Raw genomic sequence first — 12,821 nt, 5'->3', positions numbered from 1 at the left:
GACAACAAAGTGAGTGTGGTTGGTAATGGCAAGAGCGGAATATGGAAAGGGGAGATAGATGGATTGGAACTCTATCCCAGATGTCAAAGCATAGAAGAAGAAAAGGGAGAACAATTGATGGAGATAAGGAGAAAAATCTTTACAGAAGCACTAGTGATAACCAAAGATAAGCTGATGGAAGGAGCAGATGCTGGGTTTCGAGCTTTTATGAGATACAAAAGGAACAACATGTTGCGAAGAGAGGTTCACACAAGATTTTTTAAGAAATTTACTAGAATATTAATGCTACAAATGGCAAGAGATATAAGACTACACTATTACTGGAAAGATACAGGTTGATGCAATGAAAATGTATAATAAAAACTATGCTAAATTTAGCTTACTAGTAGTATGTATAAAATGAAGTGACAATAGCTATAGTTAAATAATGATTAATAATGATAACAATATATATAGATATATTAGTTTGATTATATGAAATATTATATAAACAACACATGGAGAATATAAGAGGAAGTTTAAAAGCTTTATCTAGAATATGTTGTAAAGATGTATTGTGATTGGATGATTTTAGGATGATTTAATAGAATGTTATCATATAATCCTATTCTAGATTTTGAATATTATATATAAAAGGATGTAAAAACAATTATAGTCAAATTAAGGTTGAGATATAATAATCGTGATATACATGAATATGTGTGAATTTAAAATATGCGATTTGATATGAAAAGCAGGTGATGACTATGAAAGAGATGCATGGAAATACTGTAACCAACACACTTTCTACAATTTGTAACGGAAGATGGCTTTTTTATTTTTATGTTTGTTTGTCTTTGTTCAAAAATAAATAAAAATTGTTAAAAAAAAAAGTCTGGGAGCCCTAACATGAGATTTGTCGACCCATTCAGCCTGGGAAGGGGGGAAATGTTTCCAGGACACCAAATACTGAATGCGACCTCTGTTTTCTGGAATCTAAGATTTCTTTAACTTCAAAATGTTGCTCTCCCTCAATTAGAAGAGGGACCGGAGGTGAAGTTTGAGGCGGACGAAAGGAAGAAATGTGCTCCGGTTTCAACAGGTTCACATGAAAAACAGGATAAATTCTTCTAAGGTTCTTTAGCAGCTCCAATTTTACTGATACAGGATTTATGATTCTCACAATGGGGAATGGACCTACATACTTTGGGTCCAGCTTCTTCAATTTTTGGGTGGTTTGTAGGAACTTAGTGGACAAAAACACCCTATCCCCAACTTTGTAGTCTTTTGGCTTAGTTCTTTTCTTATCCGCCTGTTTTTTGTGAGTCTCGTGAGCCGCATCTAATGCTCTGCAGGTCATGGGCCAAAACTGCCGAAGTTGATCACTCCACTCAGATAAGGATAAAATTTGTGGTTTCTCTTGAGGCAATTCAGGAATCGGTACAAAGTCCTGACCAAACACAACTTTAAAAGGGGCCATGCCGGTACTGCTGTGAACAGAATTATTGTACGCCACCTCTGCATTGGTAACAGTTCAGCCCAATTATCCTGTTGATAATTGATAAAACATCTAACACTGAGTTAGTCCGTTCACAAACCCCATTAGTCTGAGGATGGTGGGCGGACCTTAGCCCTTGGATGGAGCCAATCAATTTCAGGAACTCTTTCCAAAAGAGGGAGGTGAATTGAACCCCCCTGTCTGAAATAATATGTTCAGGCACTCCATGTAACCTATATACATGTAAAATAAACAATTTAGCCAACGACTTCACTGACGGGACCTTGGAGGAAGGCACAAAATGAACCTGTTTGGAAAATAGATCGGTGATAACCCAAATAACGGTATATCCTAGACTTTCTGGTAACTCGACAATAAAGTCCATTGATATCTCCTTCCATGGGGCTCCAGGGCGGGTAACACTTTGGAGGAGACCTTGAGCTTCCCTGGTGGTCTTTTTGCAGCCGCACAGACGGGACAACTGGTTATGTAGGACTCAATGTCTTTTTTTAATGAAGGCCACCAAAATTGCCTCTTAACGAAATGCAAAGTCTTTACAAATCCAAAATTGCCCGCCATTCTCGAATTGTGGGCCTGTTGAAGAACAACAGGTTTCAGGTTAGCAGGAACATACAGTTTAGCTCCTACCCAAGCCAGTCCATCCTTCATGGTGCATTCATCCGAATGTTTCTTGAACCAGTCATCAGACTCAAGGCCCTCCTTGAGTTTGTTCATTAGGTTCATAGTCACATCTAAGTCAACTGGGTTTTGGCTTCTAGTAACCATTGGGGCAGCCAGATTTTTAGCTGGGATGATTAGATGAACCATGCTCAGTCTAGAGCTTTTGTACTGGGGAAGCCTGGACAAGGCATCAGCCATAAAGTTCTTCCCCTCCGGGATGTACTTGAGGGTAAAGTTGAAACGGTTGAAGTGCTGTACCCAACGCACTTGTTTAGGTGACAGCTTACATGGGGTCTTCAACGCTTCTATATTTTTATGATCAGTCCATACTTCAAAAGGGTGTTTTGCCCCCTCTAGGAAGTGTCGCCAGGTCATCAAAGCCCATCTGACAGCAAAAGCTTCCTTTTCCCATATGGCCCATCTCCTTTCTGTCTCTATAAGCTTACGTGAGGTGTAAGTGCACGGTTGCAATTTGCGCTCAACATCACTGGCATTGGTTTGTACCACAAATGGCGCATTCATATCAGGGTGTTTCAAAACCGGTTCTGCTGCAAAGAGTCGCTTTAATTTCTCGAAAGCGGCTTGACGCTCCATAGTCCAGTTCAAAGGCTTACCTGGCCTAGGTTTGGTTTCTCCTTTAGATTTTAGGAGATTTGTAATGGGCAGTGCAATGCTAGCGAACAAGGGAATAAATTGACCATAAAAATTTGCAAATTGCAAGTACAAGGAGGTGCTCAATTAGTAACACCCTGGACTTTTGCCGGGTCCATCTCGATGCATTTGTGGGAAATATGGTCCCCTAGGTAATCGATCTTCTCCTGATGAAAATCACATTTAGACAATTTCGCATAAAGTTCAGCGGCCTGGAGTTTTTTGAGGACTGAGCGCACCAAAGTCACGTGTTCATCACATGTTTCCGTATAGATAAGGATGCTGTCGAGGTAGACTAACACGCCCTTATACAGGTGCTCATGCAAAACTTCATTTATTCATTGCATGAAAACTGCTGGCGCCCCCTGCAGTCCAAACCGGAGTACTCTGAACTGGAAGCATCCCAAAGGGCAGTTGAAAGCAGTTTTCCACTCATCCCCTTCTTTGATTCTGACTCTTAGTATGCCTCCCTTAGATCTAACTTCATGAAACTTTTCCCCTTGCCCAACTGTGCTAACATATCTGTTCTGACCCCCCTTGTCGTACACCAAAGCACGCCGAGAGCAAAAATACTTCAAGGACTTTACAGACAGGCCCTTGGCAGCAAGACGTTGCCAGCAATCCAGCACAGTCCACGCCTTGGCAGCAATCCAGCACAGACAAGACGGCCACAAAAGTTCTCCCACTTTAGTGAATACATTGACTCCTGCAAAAGGGCATGTGCACAATCATTCCTTTTATAGTCTTGAGAGGAGCCTAATTACCACCAGCTGAGTGCAATTATCTCCTGTAACTGCCTATTAGCTTTTCAGTGCCGGGCGTCCAGGAACAACTCCCTTGGCTCCTCCCCACTGCTCCAATGCATGACTTCAGGATCACACTCCCTTGTCTCCTCCCCACTGGTCCAAGGCTCAGGCGCCTCCTGGTGGCCAAACAGCATCTTTGCGCCCTGCTAGGAGTCAGAACCCTGTCCAGGATCCTCCACATCCTCCAGAGCCGACTCATAGGGCTGCTCGCTGTCAAAGTCTGGTGGCAGTTCCAACGGCTCCTGCTGGGCCACAACACATATCCTTCATGAGTGGCAAGGGGTATACATTTTCTACGCAAATCCCATTTACATTTTTGTAATTAATGCATAAAATGAAAGGAGCCATCTTTCTTTTCTCTGAACTATACCGGTGCAGCCACCCATGGCCTAGCTTGTTGTATGAAACCTCTTTTTAAGTTTTTGTCAATAAACTTCCATAATTCTTCCATTTCATGTTGGGTCATCGAGTAAATCTGGGGCTTAGGGAACTTTTCCCCTGGGATGATCTCGATGTTGCAATCAGTAGTGCGGTTGGGGGGAGCAATTTGTCGGAAGCCTTTTCACTGAAAACTTCCTTCAGGTCCCAATATGTTTTGGGGGTTTTCTCTTCCCCTTCAATTTTTTCCTGCACTGCAGCCTCTAGGTTTGGTTCAGCCTTGGCTATGTGGGAGACCCCCCCTTTCCCCTCCAGGAGTTTAGCAGAACGGATACGCAACCACCCTTTCGTCCAATTCATGTATGGGTTCCATTTTCGCAGCCAGGGTAATCCTAGTATGAGGGGCCAATCCATCCCTGGTGCAACAATTAAACTCAAAATCTCTTGGTGATCCCCCATCCACATTTTTATTGGTTTAGTTACAAAATGGGCAGCCCCCCCCCCAAGCCACAGACCCGTCCAACTGGCAAAAGGCAATGGGTACTTTCAAAGTCCTCAGTCTTAATCCCATTTTTTCCACCACTTAATTATGCAACGTGTGCATCCAGAGTCTAAGAGGGCCAGCATTTTCCCTTGGGCTCCAGTAGAGGGCACTTTAAGTTCTACTGGAATGGTCATGGGGCCCGATTGGGCACTTACCAAGTGGTCGTCATCAGAGTCAATTTCACTTTCCCCAGAAAGAAAGGAGGGCTCTTCCTCCCTTTGGTTGGGAGGGAAATTTTCAACAGGTTCCACCCCTTTCATGGTGGTGTCCTTTCATTTCCCCGGTTGTTTGTCTGGCTTTCTCTCCCCAGCAGCAGTGGGTTTTGGGCCAATTTTTGAATGGCAGCTCGTTGCTCGGTGCCCCTCCTTCCCATAATGGAAACAAGCAGTAGACCAGGGCTTGCTTGCAGACCAATTCTTTCTTCCTTTCGGAGCTCCTCTGGAGGGGTGGGTAGGAGGGGAATTTTTACCTTTATCACTGTCTCCCCGGTATTTATTCCTGGCTAGGTCAATCTCCACATCTGCTGCCAGCTTGTACCAGCATTGCAGGTTGCGTGAGGCCCCTCTGTTAACACATTTCTGGTATATATCTTGGTTCAGGCCATCCATAAAACTGTCCATTAAAGCCTCCACAAAGCCTCCCTGCATATGCATCGACAGCTCACGAAACTCTTGGATGTACTCAGCCACTGGACTTCTTCCCTGAGTAAGAGTTTTCATCTTGGCTCTCGCCTTACACTTGGCTAGCGGGTCATCAAAACACTTCCTCAGGGCGGCCATAAACACACTGTAATTCCTCAGCAGGGGGGAGTCATCAGCCGCCCTGAGTCTCCCGGGAATAGGGCAGCATACAAATTGAATAAATCCAATCATTACGCAAGGTGACCATCCAGTCTGCCACCTTATTCTCCAATGCCATAGTCACAGCTCTCACCTTGCCTTCCTCGTTGCGATAATCTTCTCCAAACTGTTGCATGAAATTCCAGACCTGGACCAGGAAAAATCCCAGTTCTTTTGAGTCACCTCTGAATTTCACACCAAGAGGAGGAACTTTTGCCATTCGGCATCTGCGGGGGGGCCCTTCCCCCCTTGGAGGGCTCGTGTGGCTGCTGCCACCACCAGAGCTCTCTCATCCTGATCAGCTCCGCTGTCTGCTCCCAGCCCCCCCCCCCCCCAGGGTGAGACAAGTCCTCTGCACATCTCTCTTCTTGATCAGGAAAATCAGCTTCCCTCTCAGCCTGGCTCTCATGAAAACAATGTTTCTCCCAAGCCTCTTGGAAGAATTTCATACCGTGGGACATCATGAGATCCTCTTCTTCAGCTTCCTGCCAGGCAGCTGCAAGTCGCCGACGTCGGCTGGTGGTAACTCCCGCAGGAATTTCCTCAGGATCATATCTCTGTCCCACTCCCAATGACCACCTAGGGCGAACGGATCTTTCCTCCAAATCCAGTTCCGCCATCCCCTCCATTTCCAAGAGACATGAGGATCCGGCAGCCCCCATGTTGTCCTCCTGGTCACTGCCTGGGTTGGACATTTCTTTGGAGGTTTTATTTTTATTGCACTCCCCTCGGAAGGTGTTAGCTCCGTGATAAGCGTGAACTGAGACCTTGCTTATTGTCGGGCGTGCCTCCTTCATTAACCAAGAAAAAATCTCCCAACTCCATTGTTTGTGGAATTAAAAGTACTTTTACTGGTTATAAATAGATAGCAGCAAAGTAAAGCAAGGTCTGAGTCAGAAAAGCACGAAATCATACATATCAAACATTTGCCCAGCCCCCTCCCTCCAACAACCCCCACCTCATTGCCCAAACAGCAACTCCCTTAGGTGTCATATGGGTTGCATCGTCAAGAACCATCATCAGGTTGGTATGCAGGACAGTTGGCCTTGACCAGGCCCAAACATTGGCCATCAGCATGGACAGAAGATGGTGAGAACAAAACTCCCTTTTTGACTATTAGTCCTGCCCCATTTATTCCCATCCCAAATACCATGCCCCACTCCCCGTTTCCATGGCAGCCAAAAGCAAGGAAGCAAGCGAAGCAGAGGCTGACATCTGGTTTGATCTTCTGCACTATATCAGGTTTTCTAAATCAGTCATACTGAAAACTACAGATAGTTCCGGAATTACGAATGTAATGGAGCCTGTTCATTCCATTTGTAAGCCGAGGATTCATGGGAGTGAATCTCGTACCTTGATCACACCCTGCTTTCGCCCATGAATTTGAAGCATGGCTTGTTAAGTGCACCTGAGGTATCTCGGGATGGGGAAGGCCGGGGGTGGGGGTGGGGCTAGTAATGAAACAGGCTACCTGCTTAAGACCACTCAAGGCCTCCCCAACTCACTGAAATACCTCATACTCCCTACAATTGCTTTCCCCTCCCACCCAACCTGCTGCGCCAGGTCACTTACTGTGGAAAGATCTAGCAAGCTGTGTCCTCTCCTGCCTCTCAGCCACACGGATCCCTTAACAGCTCTGTTTTCCTGTGCGTAGGCCTTGTCTAGCATTTTGTCGGCCAAAACAGAGCTACTTCAGACCAGCCAAGGCCTCCCCCAACCCACAAATACCTCATTCTCCCTCCCCTTACGTCCCCAAAATTGTTTCCCCTCTCATCCAGCCACATCAGGTGACATACCTTATGAAGATCTGTCTCCTGTTTCTTTGCCTGCTTCCTCCTTTCTCCTCAGCAAAGGGCTTGATGAGGCCTCTGGTGACAAAAAAAGAGGCCCAGAGGGCTGCGCCGTCCTTCCAGTCCTTGTTTTTCATCATCAGAAGCCTTGTCAAATGGGCCTCCTTTCCCGTTCGCAAAGCACTTGAGGATTGCAGCCCTTTAGGCTTCAGCAACCCTTTTCAAAAAGCCTTTGCTGGTGGGAACAGAGCTTAGGAAGGACGCACCTGCTCCTCCCAAGCTCCGCTAGTGTCAACGAATCTTTTTGCAAAGGGCTGCCAAAACCTACAGGAATGCAGTCTCTGGCAAGGAAATGGCAAACAGAAGGAAGGACTGAAGCCTTCCCTCCGTTTGCAAATATCCATGTCTCAATTCACAAAGTGGAGGCCTAATGCGAGATCACACAAGATCAGTAGTATGAGATCTCATGCCACTAATCTCACATCATCTTGCAGTATGTTAGGCCTCTGTTCTCTGTGAATGTACCGAAAGCCTGAAGCAATGAAGCAAGCAAAGAAAGTGCGGTAGGAATATCTTCACAAGGTAAGTGTGTCTCCACAGGTGAGAGTGCTTGTGGTGTGGGTGGTGGTGGGAATAGGCAGAATGAATGTTGCAGAGCCTCTGTGGTCATTCAAAAGGGCAAACAAATGCTGTAGTGCTGCAACATTCATAATTTCAGGACTTTTTCATAAACGCTAGGGGGTGCTTATTGTGTTAACTTCGAATGTTCGCTAAGGAAACATTCATAACTCTGTAAATGGTGCTACTTTCCTACGTTTTAATGGAATAATTTTTAAAAAGTGAAAAGGTTATCAATTCCATCTCTCCCAATATGGACTCTCTGGAATTGTTTGAAACTATAACCTCTCAGAATTCCTAGCGTATTTGTAAGTCCTGGAAAATATAGTTCCAAGATATCCAGAAGGCCAATCCAGAAGAAAGTGTGGAAAAAAATCCCACTGTAAACAAAAACCAGTTTTTGGAGTTAAATGCAATGAAGTGTCTTACTGACATGGACAATTATGGTAATCACTGGGTTGTTGCCCAGAACATTCAGAGGTAATTGAGGCACTTTATGAGCATCAAATCCAGAGAAACTACAAGTTTCATTACAGGTGGAATGATCTGGCTGAAGCAAGCAGTGTATGAATCTAGCAACCAGAGTGGGTTGGGATACTTTCTTTTTTAAAAAATTATTATACAGTTGTATCACAGCGGCCAGTTGTTTCAACGGATTTGGCATTGGTTACTAGTCGGGCCCCACCCAGGGGGCCTAGGACGTCGTAACGTATTTTCGTAATATGCGTGCAGATCCAAGCAGTGCGGCCTTTTGCATTTGACTGATGGTGATTTTGTCAATTTTTAACTGTTTTAAATGTAATTCCAGTGCTTTTGGTATAGCACCCAGTGTGCCAATTACCACTGGAATTATCACTGCTGGTTTGTGCCATAGTCGTTGAATTTGGATTTTTAAGTCCTGGTATCTTGCGATTTTTTCATGTTCCTTCTCGGCGACCCTGCTATCACCTGGTATTGCGATGTCTATGATTGTGACCTTATTTTTCTCAACCAGTGTGATGTCTGGTATATTATGCGCCAGTATTTTGTCTGTTTGTATACGGAAATCCCACAAGATCTTGACCAATAATAATAATTATTATTATTGTACAATTGTAGTGCATTGTCATTAGTTTTCTGGTTTTTCGGTCCAAAAGGTCCAAATCAGCTTGTGTCCAGTTAACTATACCAGCTGTGTATCTTATAACTGGTATTGCCCAGGCACGAATCATCCAATATAAACAAAATCAGCAATTTCGATCAGACCAACGGCGTTTTTATCAAAGTCTTAATGTGAATGGTGACACCAAAAGTGAAAAACCAGAAAAACAGGCAACAGTTGAATTCTGGAAAGAATTGTGGGAAAATGCAAAGGACTACAACAAGGAAGCAAAGTGGATACATGACTTTGAGAAAAGCATTGGCAACAAACAAATGCAAGTATTAGAAATAACAACTGAGATGGTCAAAAATCGAGTTAAAAAGGTAAAGAATTGGACATCACCTGGAAAGGACCAATTACATGGTTTCTGGCTCAGATATCTGACCAGTTTACACGCAATATTGGCCAGGCAACTGAATGAAATTTTACAAAAGGGCCAAATTGATGAATGGTTGACAACTGGAAAAACATACTTGATTCAGAAAGATGCAACTAAAGGAACAACACCTGAAAACTACAGACCAATAACATGCTTGCCAACAACTTTCAAATTACTCACAGGCATTATTGCAGATAACATGATGGATTATTTAGAAACAAACAACATCTTGCCAGTAGAGCAAAAAGGCAAAAAAAGGAGGAGCAGGGGCACAAAAGATCAGCTTCTAATTGATAAAATGATATTAGAAAATTGTAAGAACAGAAAAACGAACTTGAATATGGTCTGGATTGATTACAAAAAGGCATTTGACTCACTGCCACATAGTTGGATCATAAAATGCTTAGAAACAACTGGCATTAACAAAAATATTACATCCTTTACTGAAAAGGCGATGAAACAATGGAGAACTGAGTTGGCAGTAGGGAATGAGATCTACGGAATGGTTAATATCAAGCGAGGAATTTTCCAGGGTGATTCACTTACACCTCTTCTCTTCATCATCGCAATGATCCCACTATCAGTAATCTTAAAAAAAATGAAATTAGGCTACCAAACAGCCAAAGAAGCTGAAAAAATTTCGCATTTACTATATATGGATGATTTGAAACTCTATGGAAAGTCAGAAACAGAAATCCAATCATTGACAAACACAGTCCGAGTATTCAGCACCGATATTTCAATGCAGTTTGGCATGGAAAAATGCGCCACTGTATTCATAAAAAGGGGCAAAATCACTGCATGTGAGGGAATTGAAATGCCCAATCGCCAATTAATTAAATGCAAAGAAAATGAAGCCTACAAATACTTAGGCATTCTGCAGTTGGATAACATCAAGCATGGAGAAGTAAAAACTGTTGTCAGGCGAGAGTACACCAACAGAGTTAAGAAAATTTTGAAATCTAAATTGAATGGTGGAAATACAATCAAGGCCATAAATACCTGGGCAATACCAGTTATAAGATACACAGCTGGTATAGTTAACTGGACACAAGCTGATTTGGACCTTTTGGACCGAAAAACCAGGAAACTAATGACAATGCACTACAGTTTACATCCACGTGGTGATACTGATAGACTGTACCTGCCCCGAAAATCAGGTGGCAGAGGATTATTACAAGTGAAGCAAACAGTTGAAGAAGGAAAACATGCACTGGCTGATTATTTAAAAGAAAGTCAAGAACATCTATTAATTGAAGTAAAGAACAAAAATCTACTGAAGGCCCAACAGACGAAACAAGAATACAGAAAAGATGTGATAAAATCAAGAATGGAGAGTTGGCAGAACAAAGCACTGCATGGCCAATTTCTGGAAAAAATAAAAGATAAAGTGGACAGTGAACAAACTTGGTTATGGTTAACAACAGGTACATTAAAGAAAGAAACAGAGTCACTAATCCTGGCTGCGCAAGAACAAGCTATCCGCACAAATGCCATTAAGGCCAAAATCGAAAAATCCTCTGATGATGCCAAATGCAGACTTTGCAAAGAAGCTGATGAAACTGTTGATCACATACTCAGCTGCTGTAAAAAAATCGCGCAGACTGATTATAAATTGCGGCACAATTCAGTAGCACAAATGATCCATTGGAATTTGTGCAAAAATTATAATATTAAAACAGCAACAAACTGGTGGGAACATCAGCCTGAAAAAGTCACCGAAAATCAGATGGTCAAGATCTTGTGGGATTTTCGCATACAAACAGACAAAATACTGGCGCATAATACACCAGACATCACACTGGTTGAGAAAAATAAGGTCACAATCATAGACATCGCAATACCAGGTGATAGCAGGGTCGCCGAGAAGGAACATGAAAAAATCGCAAAATAACAGGACTTAAAAATTGAAATTCAACGACTATGGCACAAACCAGCAGTGGTAATTCCAGTGGTAATTGGCACACTGGGTGCTATTCCAAAAGCACTGGAATTACATTTAAAACAGTTAAAAATTGACAAAATCACCATCAGTCAAATGCAAAAAGCCGCACTGCTTGGATCTGCACGCATATTACGAAAATACGTTACGACGTCCTAGGCCCCTGGGTGGGGCCCGACTAGTAACCAATGCCAAATCTGGCGAAACAACTGGCCGCTGTGATACAATTGTTATAATAATTATTATTATTATTTAAACATATTTTTATTTCCATTTTCATAACATACAATCACATGTATACTATATATAGCCAGTATCATATAGTATTAAATAATGATTACATCAGTTCCTCTTGTCCTCAACGCCCCAAAAAGATTAACACCCATTATTACCTCTTCTACTCTCCATACACCTCTTTCTTCTACCTCTCTCTTACTTCCTATCTTCCCTCCATCTTCCTTTCCTACTCTGCTTCCCCTTCCTTTCTCCTTCTCTCTCTACATTCCACTCCTCCTTATCTTCATCCTCCTCATCTTCCCCCCTTACCCTCTCTCCTATCCCTCTCTTCCCACCTTTCTTCTCCCTTCTGCTTCCCACTCTTCCTCTCATTGGTGTATTTCCGCTTCCATACTACTCTACTTCCCCATCCTTTCTCCTTCTCCTCTCTCCCCTTACCACTCCTCCTTATACACCTCATCTTCCCCCTTCACCCTCTCTCCTATCCCTCTCTTCCTATCTTTCTTCTCTCCTCTACTTCCCACTCTTCCTCTAATTCTCTTGGTGTGTTTCAGCATCTGAGCAAAATCCCTTTTGTGTTGATGGTATTTATAATTCCATTTCAATATACATAAAAAAGAAAAAATAGCAGTATACATGTACAATCATCCAACATCCCTCCTCCAACTTACTAAAGTCCACTCCCTCCCACCCTCTCCCAATCCCTCCCAACCTTCCCCCACCCTGACTTCCCAGAACCAATACAAGGTATAAATCTTTAACAAAAACAGTTTAAGATATACTTAAAGAAAAAGTAGAAAGTTAATAACATCTTTGAATTGAGCTTAGCTCCTCCTTGCTAGGCTAACTATAAACAATTTGTATCATTTCTGATCTTAATCATAAGCTATCTGAAATTTCCTAGACCCATATTTATTTTGAATATAGTCAATCCATTTTCCCCAGTCTCGTTTATATCTCTCATTTGAATTATCCTTGAGATATGAAACTATTTTAGCCATCTCTGCTAAGTTTGTGATATTCAATATCCATTCCTAGATAGTAAACAAATCTTCCTTCTTCCAGTATTGCGCCACCAACAATCTAGCTGCAGTTATCAAATGCAAAGTCAGTCATCTCTACTGCTGTACAGTCAGTGATTATACATATCAGAGAATAGGTTGGGGGTGGTGGTTGAGAGAGCATTTTACGTAATCCATCATATTTTTGTCCAGAATACCTTAACCTTTTTATAAATCTACCATGTAATTAATATTAATGTTTTTTCCCAACCCATAGCAAGGCATTCCCCAGAGCATGACCTTTAAAGTTCTCATCCACCTCTTTATTATACAGCAA

The 12,821-nt window shown here is 42.7% G+C and overlaps 1 protein-coding gene and 1 pseudogene across 1 annotated transcript in view; one reads left to right on the top strand and one right to left on the bottom strand.

The window, feature by feature from the left end:
* SLC38A1 (solute carrier family 38 member 1) overlaps positions 1-12,821 on the bottom strand; it is a 102,274-nt gene that overhangs the window by 5,110 nt on the left and 84,343 nt on the right.
* On the top strand, positions 10,635-11,405 carry LOC148044134 (uncharacterized; annotated as a pseudogene).

This window comes from Thamnophis sirtalis, unplaced genomic scaffold (assembly GCF_051295495.1).
Source record: "Thamnophis sirtalis isolate CommonGarterSnake01/CBP01778 unplaced genomic scaffold, rThaSir2_p1.2 scaffold_9, whole genome shotgun sequence".
Taxonomy (NCBI): Eukaryota; Metazoa; Chordata; class Lepidosauria; order Squamata; family Natricidae; genus Thamnophis; species Thamnophis sirtalis.
This window is presented reverse-complemented; position numbering and strand designations above follow the sequence as displayed.